Here is a 10,681-nt window from a genome sequence, read left to right as displayed (position 1 = left end):
CACACACAGTCACACACACTCTCCAGTAATTCAGAACCAGTCGAGCAAAACCTGTCAAAACACGACCCAAAGTCGACAAGGATACATGGCTCATTAATCTGGCCAGCTGACGTGCCGGACCTGCCTGTGATCAGCTTTATAATTCAACATGAATTACAAGTTTATGCAAAGCAGCGGCGTGTCACTCAGCCCTAAGGAGCCCAGAGGCGCACAGTCCCAGCGTGGGAGCCTCCCAGCCTCACTCTTCTGTTCTGCATGGGGGACTTCATCAGCGTGGTGCTCCACTGACCCGCACTCCCAATCACATCACTGGGTCAGCATATAGGACTGTGTACAGTTTGCAGATTACAGATGCCGGGAAACAGTTGTGAAAAAAGCTGTCAACAATTAGAGATTAGTGCCAATGTGCCATTGCTGACTGATTACCAAGAACTACTCTCAATCTATGTGTATCTTACTTGTGTAATTCAGATGTACAGGTTTTTTAATATCGTTTTGATGTGCCACACAGATTGTCATCCTAATTGCCTCCACACCTGTTGCATTATATATGGAGCAATTATGAAGCAATCCAATGTGAAGTGTGATTAAATACTGTGGGGTAATTAAACAGAAATGTCATTAATTGCTGTGTAATAGTGAAACAGAATAGACAGTTCCTCGCGGTTTCCTGGTATTTTGCAGCAGTCAGCCACCAACGTCGCAAGATTCCAGACAGGGAGTTTAATTATACAAGTCACAAGCTCCCGCTGGAGCAGCGTAGGAATGCCGACGCAGTCCAAGAGGGGGGCGTAGAAATTAGAGTTCTTGCTCCAGCACGTCTCAGTGTGTACTCATGCCACTCCTCATCCTAGGGTTGGATGTTTGTATATTGTCATGTGTTAGGGGAGAAAAGGGTATTGTAATTAGGTCTGTCCGTCCACATAATTAGCCCAATGTACTTCAAGCAAGTGGGTCACCATATCTTAGCCTTCCAACTTGATCATCCAGGTGTTGATCAGAATGTAGATTATGGAATTTGGTTCCACTTGGTTAATGTTGTGACAGGGCAAAGGTCTGCAGTCAACTTGGCCCTTCATGTTTCAATGTAATTTTTATAGACCCTTTCAACAATAAAAACAAAAACAATGCTTGAACATTCTATTTGGTTCCCAATCTACTTCCTCTGTATTAAGATAACTTATGGAATGTTAAAACGGAAGCCTTGTGGGGCCAACTATGATGCTGATAATGGAACTCTCTTGAAAGGGTCTATATTATTACCTCATTCCACTCATATTGTTACACCTTATGTATTTTGTTGCAACTATGTCAAGTCAAGTCAGATTTATTTGTATAGCGCATTTAACATGCACAGAGGGCAATCCAAAGCGCTCCACATATAAGACATTGTCATTGACACAGACTAACAAAGACAATAGATGCCGGACGGAGCGGCGTAGTCGCCAGCGTACCCGTGACACCAAGACATACATTTAAGAAATAACAAACACAAAAGATGCCAGACGGAGCGGCGTAGTCGCCAGCGTACCCGTGACACCAAAGACATAAAAGACATAAAACAAACAAATTAATAAATAAAATAAATAAAAATTAAAAATAAAATTAGTCCAATTTCCAACCGGCTGAAAATGTCCAAGGGCAAAGATGACCCGCGTGAAAACTGCGCACAGCTGTGTTTTCACGATGCAACACCAACAAAGTTCTTTATAACTGACAAACCCGGAGAATTCACTGGCAGTCTGGAGAGCACTGGAAGGACTAGACAGTCCGAATTTGTGATGGGCGGCCCTGCTGATTATCAGCTCGGTGGTCCTAGACAGTGACCGTTTGTTGTTTGTTGTTTGATGGTTGACACTGTCATCAGAGTTTCTTAGCACTCAATCCAGACTCCAGGCACCGGTAGATGCTAGCATGGCAGCTCGCATGTCAGCCGCAGCTCGGTGGTCGTGGCAGCTGCAGATCTCTTGCAGATTGAAGTTAGGCACCCTTGCTGAGCAATCCCTCCGTCCAGACATTGGATGTGCAGCGTCACGGGTGGATGAGGGACTTCAGAGACATAAGGCAGGCTAGCCAAGGCGCTCATCAGCCCAATGGAAGCTGGTTAACGTTAACTTGACGTTGATGGTGTCAGCCGAGTTTGTTAATCAGAAAAAAGGACTAAGAATAACACAAAAACGATCGAAAATAACATAAATAGTGATTACATTTAACTAGAAAAATAAATACAAAATATTAACAGAACATTACATAAAATTAAGAACATTACATAAATACAAACAAAAACATGATGCCAGATGGAGCGGCGTGTCTCGCCAGCGTCCCCGTAACCTAGCAACCGATATAACTATGCAAGCTTTTGTACAAGACTCATGAGTGCTTACAGCTTTTTCAATAAATTCAGCTATAGTGTACATCTGTCCATATTTCTTAAGGTCCACGGTATTGGATGTGAAAATTACAGGCTTTACCATTATTAAGTCTACTGCTTAAAAGCACGGTGCCCATTTTGCAGGCGTGTTTTTTGACTGAGGAAGGAATCCATTTGAGACTTTTCTCTGTCACTTGCAGAAACACATTATAATGACATCAACAGCTCTGCCACCAGGCCCCTTTTGATGTCAGTCACCAGTGATTCTTTTAAGAGCTTCCTGGTCAGGATCCTGACTGGCAGTGGAAGAGGAAATGACACGCGGACAGACAAGGACCGGAGCACCTGCGTCATGATTCATTCCTCAGCCGCTGGTCTCATTTTGCAGCAACACTGGCTTATTACATGTTCTACAACCTTTGGAGTGTGTGTGGGTGTGGGTGTGTGCATGTGCTTGTATGTGTGTGTGTGTGTGTGTGTGTGTGTGTGTGTGTATGTGCACTCCTTAATAGCCTTTACCACTCAATGCTATTTATCTGTAATAAATTAGCTATTTACAGCTGTGTATGCCCCTCTTTAACACAGCAGGGGTAGAGTTAAACTGTGTATGTCCTCTTTGGAAAAGAACAACACTGAACTCAACTTGAGGACAGGAAAACATCTGGCTTTGTATCAGGCTTGTTTATTTCATAGTGATGGATAATACAACTGTTGTACAAGATTTATTTTTGCCACTGCATGTCCAACATTCTGAATGTGTCATATAGAACTTCCTTTTTTATTCTCTCACATGACACTGGCTCTTATGCAATCTCAAGAGCAAATAATGAGAAGAGCATATTTACCAGCTTCGTTTGGGAACAAGAAGAAAAAGCAAGGTGATCCACAGCGGTGTCTCAAGCAAAACAAGGACAATGAATGAACTGGTGTAATATTGAGAAAAGGAAGATCAACTGAAGAGAACTATGGGTCGTGGATGTTGGCCACATTCAATTCACTATAGGAGCCACTTATGATGTTCTATCTATTCCACAGAACCTAAGTCATTGGGTTAGTGATGACGGAAGCTGCAAGCTATGTATGGGTCATAAGTATAAGTATAAGTATATATACTCTTTTGATCCTGTGAGGGAAATTTGGTCTCTGCATTTATCCCAATCCGTGAATTAGTGAAACACACTCAGCACACACTAATCCCGGCGCAGTTAGCTGCCTGCAACAACAGCGGCGCACTGGGAGCAGTGAGGGGTTAGGTACCTTGCTCAAAAGCACTTCAGCCGTGCCTTCTAGTTGGGGATCGAACCGGCAACCCTCCGGTTACCAAGTCCGAAGCGCTAACAAGTAGGCCACGGCTGCCCCATAATCATGGCTCTTTAAAACAGACAGATTGGAACAGATTGGGAACTCCAGGATTGGAAACCTCTGGTGGATTTCAGAAGGCAACTGCAAGTTCCACAGTGTATTGTTATGACAACTCTGAGACCAGACATGGTGTTGTATTCTGAGTGTTAATGCCACTGCTACTTTATTGAGCTAACAATTCCCTTTGATGATGCATTACAGGAAGCCTTTGAAAGGAAGAAGTTAAAGTATGCAGAACTGGTAGTAGAAGCAAGGGAAGTGGTTGACAAGCACACACAAGACCAGTAGAGATACAGTATGTGTTAGAGGCTTTGAAGAAAAGTCAGCCGCAACTCTTTTGTTAGATCTTGGTTTTTGAGTACGAGGATAGATTGACACTGAGATATGTGAAATCGTGGCTCTGTGTTTCTGGCGTGGTACTTGCTGATGTCTCTGTTTGTAACTTGTCCCAACCCATCATGAGTGTGCAGGTGGGTGGGTCCAGGATGCCAGATCCCACCACTGATACCTCTGTTGATATTGTGGGCCTAATTCAACAAAACATTTTTGAAGAAAGGTACCTGCTTGATGGCCACAGTAAAATGCTGTTGGTGACGTGCTGTTCTGCTTTGGTTCTGCCGCCAGCCAATTGTGTAATGCTGTTATGTTTTGTCTCATTTTAGACAGACTTGGCTGTTGATTGGCCTCTATGGCAGCACATGTTGTACCATGAACGAAAGCCTTCACAGATCCTTGGTACAACATGTGGCGCGTTGGAGATTGCCACAAGCAAATTGTGCACAGTCATTGAATCTTGTGTCATGCTGTATCTGTAAATAGGCTTGGTCACTGTGGGGACAAGACAAGGAATGTAACACCTTTCCTGTGTATGTCTGAAATGAAATCATCAAGATGACACTGGTTAAAATGACTGAATTTCACTGAGTTATAATTTCATAATTTATTCCCATTACCACTGGAAACCATCAAAAACACCTTTCACAAAGTGAGTATTAAAATCTATTCATCTAGTCAATCTAATCTATTAATCTAGTCATATATGACCCTCCTGGAAATAGCAACTGAAAACATCACACTGACCAGCAAGAGGCTCTGACTGCACACACACACTCTCACACACAACCCGTTGACATGCAAAATCACATGCTTCTTTGCACATGAGCAACCTCTGCCACACCCCACCATACACACACACACACACACACACACACATACACAGACACACACACACACACACACACACACACACACACACACACACACACACAGACCCCATGTGATTATATAGGTATGTTTCCCCTCCTTGCTTTGCTCTGCTCTCCCCCGGTCAGCTAATGAGATCTGCAGGCGAACGGGAGCAGGGGGGGGGGGGAATTGCATTTTCTGGGAGTGATGTACTAGCTGTCACAACAATCAGCATGGCCACTCAGGCCTTTTTTTCTTGCTTTATTTTTTTTTCACTCATACCCACACACACACACACACACACACACAGACACACACACAGACACACACACAACACTTACACACACTTACATACACACACACACAAACACACAAACACACACATACACACACTTACACACACATGCCCACGCACAAACACTCATACACATCTCTCTAACACAAGTGTTGTGAAAAGAGCAGACACAAGCAGAGAGACACGAGCAAATGTGTCCATCTCCACTCAGCACAAAGATGCCTCACCAGCTCTGACCCTCCAGCTCTTTCTGTTACTCTAACAATCTCTAATATATGCTAGTTCGCCATAAAAAGGAGGATGCAAAATGAGCAAAGTCAAGACAAGGCAATAAAAATCCACATCCTTCTGCTCTTGTTTACTGAGTTATTGACTCATTAGCTCAGCAGCACCAACACTGCATGTGGCGTGTGGATAGATGAACAGTAAATAGTGTTGCATGGGAAAAAACAGCGTCAGCGCAGGGACAGGCTGTCTTATCCGTGGAAGGCAGATGTGCGCGTGGGTTGCCATTGTATCCGCGCTCTAATGGAAATTATTAATATGAACAGCTTCTCTCCTGGATTAGAACGGCGTTTGGCATGGTTGATGCTACAAACTTCCCCATGCACAGGGCGTCAACAGAGAAGGCTATACTCCTGATGCTTAAACTGGGTTTTCTCCATAGAAACCATTCAGCTTTAGATGTAAACGAGATCTAACCTGGTGAAATGCTCTGCCCAAAGATCACCATTGTTGGTACAACTGGTGTAACGAGAAACCTTCATTTAATACTTTTCACAGTTGTTGTTATTTAGACTTCACCAAAAGGAACTCCTCTACGGAACCCCAGAGATATAATTGCAAGACTGCTTTCTTTGTATGGATATCGACAGAATGTGCACTTCTTTTACTAAATCCTGTCCTCACTTCATTTAATTAATTGAATTACAGTTTTTTCTGAATGCTTAAACACAACTGTGTTTCTTTTAGCACAATTTCTAAAACTATTAATACTTATAGCAAAACCACTCACTGAGTTCGCAAAACTAAAAGCACAAACACTGCTTTGCACTCAGTTTGCAATTTTGTAACACACACTTTGCACAACTGCAGGCACAACTCACTACACAGCACTCTTTTTGCAGAACTGTAAACACAACTCATGCTTTACACTCAATTTCCAAATGATCAACACACTCCTAGCAAATCTATACACATATACACATTTTTACTATTTTGCCAACTCTCTGGCACACTTTCTCATGTGAAAACTGTTTTAGAAAATTAGTTCACTTTGCAATCAGCCTAAGCACTAAGCCACAGGTAATGTACAATGGGTACAGTAGAGGGAGCAGGAAGAGTGAGAAAGGTAAGAATTAGAGGAGGCTGAAGAATAGGACGTGGAGGTGAAGAAGTAGGAGGAAGAAGAGGAGGAAGAGGATGCGGAGGTGAAGAAGTGAGAGGGAGAGAATGACAAGGACAAGGAGGTGAAGTTAGAGGAAGAGGACAAGGAGGAGCAAGAGGAGGATGGGGAGGGGGAAAAGGAAGGGTAAGAAGAGAAAGAAATAGCCCTTTTACAGGCAAAAAAATCAGTCTACATGTGGGGATATTGTCATGTCATGCCTGGATACGGCATTCCAGAAGATATTCTCCCCGGTGCCTTGGACTAGAGAACATTGCATGTGATGTAGATGAAATTTTGTGGCCGGACCCAGAGAGACGACATGATGTAGACTGATTTTTTTGTTTTTCTCTGTGAAATTACTATTTTGTGTTTTGACTTGGAAAAAAACACTTGTATTTGTTTTGATGTGTCTAAATAAACACTAATACTTGATGTTTGGATCCCTGTACAGTATGTTTACAGAACTATGACAAAAGTATTACCTCAAACTGACATAGACTACCTTGTGCACAGAGAAAGCAAAAGCCAGATGTGTTTTTTATTTATACCATTAGTGTGTAGTTGGCACATTGTGTGCTTATTATTGTGATGGCTTGTGTTTACTGTTTGTTACGAAGGTGTGAAGAGTTAAGCAAGGTGTGTTAGCTTTTGCAAGAGAACTACAATGTTTTGCTGATTGGGTGAGAGGTTTTGCCATTTGTGTGTAGAGTTTTGCAAAAAAAGCCATATTACAAAAAATGTGCTTAAGCAAAATAAAGAATAAGAATTGTGGGAGTCAGTAAGACTAGTCAAAATAAAGTAAGTAGCACTTCTGTAGCTTTTGTCACACCATTATGTAAGTGTATTCCAGAACAGTGTGCCACTTCGGTAAAAAAAAAATACATCTATGCTGGAAAAAAATGCTGTTGAAGGAAACTAATGGAGCCAACGTCCCAAAGCCCAAGTCAGTCAGCAAACAGCCATAAGTGCAGTGTGGCACCGCCTGGAGTGACATATCACAAACACACAACGTGTCGCACCTTGTCACCAATGTGGCATGTCACCATCACCCTAGCCAAGCACAGCTCCTGCCGGCTAGAGAGAAAGTGGAAAAGAAACGAATAGGAAACAGTGTGAGCACAGCGCTCCAAAACAGACAGACGGACGAAGAGAGAGAGAAAGTGCAGGCCTGGCTTGACGCTGATGGGAGGAGAAGGATCTCTCCTGCCAGTTGTCAACAGTGCAGCATACACTGGTCATCCAGTGAGGGAGAGAGGAAGAGAGGGAGATAGAGAGAGTGAGAGAGAGAGAGAGAGAGGGAAAGAGAGAGAGATAGAGTGATGCAGGGAGTGGAGAGTAAATGCCACAGAAAATGTGAAGATTGCTGGACTCCTCTGTGGTATTTGCAGTGCCTCACTCTATACATGTGACCTCTCGAAAATCCCAGTCCATGCAGGAACATAAAGCATTTGACACTTCACTTAACTCACCCAGTGGCTACTACCCAGTGTGTTGTAGTCATTACATAGGGAAAGAACACACAGTCCAAACACCAGTACAACTTGCTATATTATATAAAAAGCCACTGTAAACATTTTTACTGACAGTGCACCTGTGTGTTAGCCTGGAAACCCGCTCACAAAATTCGAAACACGAAGTTCGGTCTGGACTTGTTGCATTGAGAAGCCTCTATGAAAACGTATGAAAACCTGTAAAAGCCCGTATGAAAACTGGGTGCACCAATCAAAACATCTGGGTGGGCTTTATACAATAATGGACAGATAAGTGGTGCCTAGTCATTCATGTCACCTAAGTGCACTTTGGTTGATTTTGTTTACAACAATCAGAGATATTGTCTGTAGATATTGACATTGGAAAAAAAAGTGATTAAGGCATTTGTCAAGAGGAAGGATGGTTTGGCTGATCTCCCTACAGCATTGACATATTGTGTTGCTTTGATTAGAAGGTCTATCCAGTTGTGTGCAGAGGCATTTTTTTTTTTGTTTCGTTTGAAACATGCCCCATAATCACGTCCCAATGCTGCAGTACTAGACTCAAATTCTGTTTTTATGTTGGTACTCAAGGCACTACCTTAACAAGTCATTCTCTTGTCACAAACAGAGGGGTGGAAGCCAATCATCCTTGCGGTATCCGAAAGTCAAGGTTTCCATTTTACAACGTTCTATGTCAGAAATAGTCTGGTGGCCATCATGTGCGGCAGTATTACTATGACACCAAAAAAGATAGCGTTTCCTGATTACCCTGTCTGTGGTGCTCCAGCGAAGCGCACCAGCGTGTCACAAAACTCAATACAGCTATTATTAGTGATGTGCAGGAAACCTAAGCCTTGCACTCATACAGGCATCAAAACGCTTATGAATGATGGAGAGCGAGTCTGTGTTATTACAGTCCACCCCCCTCCCCTCCTTTTATCTCTCTCTCTCTCTCTCTCTCTCTCTCTGTCTCTCTCTCTTTCTCTCTCGCTATCCCTCCACCGAGGAACCCGATCCAAGTCCAGGATCCTGGGGTGGGCTGAGGCTGAAGTAATTCAACCACAGATCAGAGAGAGAGACAGAGAGAGAGAGAAAGAGGGAGAGCAGCACCATGGCAGTCTGCTACTGCTACAAGCTAATGCGTTTCTCTGAAGCAGCAGGCACACAGAAGAAGAGGGATCATTCATACATGTGATCTGCCCCCCTGCACATGATTACTGGCCGTTCACAAGTCCAGTATATAAGGAAGACAGGCATTTAAGTCGTGCGTGGCCACCATTATCTGACAAGCCAGTGGGAATGAAGGGTGAGGCGTGCGTGTGCGTTCGCACCATCGTCATAGGATGGGATGCTACCATTAGTGGGGGTGAGGTTGTATTTGATGGAGTAAGAGACTATTTGTGCAGTGATTATTTGAAGAGCGCCCGTTATCAGAGTCCCCATGTGTCTGCTTAGAACACAGCTGTTTATACAAATCTCCTCGGAGCAACCCGCTATCCAGGTTTGAACAAACAAACAAACAAACAAATAAACAGACAAACAAATATAAAGTGTGTGCAGGAATCTGCCAGTGTTTTCCCTCTGCTGCCTGTGTGAGGATGAGAGCACTGATATGGAGCAGGCAGCAAAGTGACAGATAACACAGATAACTGGCCACCATGCCCCACGTTCAGCCTCCCTCTCACAGACAACAAATAGGCTAAATGACGAGGCCATGTTGTGTATGTTACTATGGTAGCTGTGGGATGTGAACAAAATACAGAATTAATAGCTAGGGAACAGCAGCAGACACACTTTTGAAGAATCTGTGGAATTCCCTCTAGCAAAAGAAGAAAAAAGAAACGTTCCTGGCAACACAGACAGAACAGCCTTTCTTATCAAAGAGAAGAAATGGCTAAATTTGTATTTTTTGTATTTGTAAATGGCTAAATTTGTGTATTTTATAACATGCCACCAAAATGTGGCATTGACATTTGAATTAAACACTGTTTCCAATATCACAATGTTCTGTGCCAAGCTTGCTCTAGGCTGTCAGTTAGGTAGGCATGTGAACAGAGTTTAATATGAATTCTCATCTCACAGTGCACCACTGGGGAAAATAAATGGTAGGAATGTGTATAACCATTGTCAGAAAGATAGCATTTCCAGTTGTATTGCTTTGTAGTATCTCCATGCCAGGAGTGAAAAATAAACTTCACAATATTAGTGACTCTAATGTAAATGTCTTGTAGGCCTATGTCATTCTATAAACCTGCGGATTGTAATATATCTGATATTAGTCTGCATGAAGCACAGCAACAGGTTAGGAAAGAATCCAGGGAAGATATAAAGTCAGTGACAGGCAAAGCCATGGGTTATGGCTCATGCTAAAGGAATATTGGTTATGTGTAGATTACCTTTAAGCTAAATACTTTTTGAAGTTTGATACTGTATCTGATACTGTATCTTTAGCTCTTGCTTCAAAAATGATGAATGTGTATGTATGTACAGTATGTATCTAGATGGATGGATCAATAGATAGATAGATAGATAGATAGATAGATAGATAGATAGATAGATAGATAGTAGGGGTGTGAATCTCTCATGTAAAAGACGATACGATTCACATC

The sequence above is a fragment of the Alosa alosa genome, chromosome 16, assembly GCF_017589495.1.
Source record: "Alosa alosa isolate M-15738 ecotype Scorff River chromosome 16, AALO_Geno_1.1, whole genome shotgun sequence".
NCBI classification, from domain to species: Eukaryota; Metazoa; Chordata; class Actinopteri; order Clupeiformes; family Clupeidae; genus Alosa; species Alosa alosa.
Note: the sequence above shows the minus strand (reverse complement) of the source record.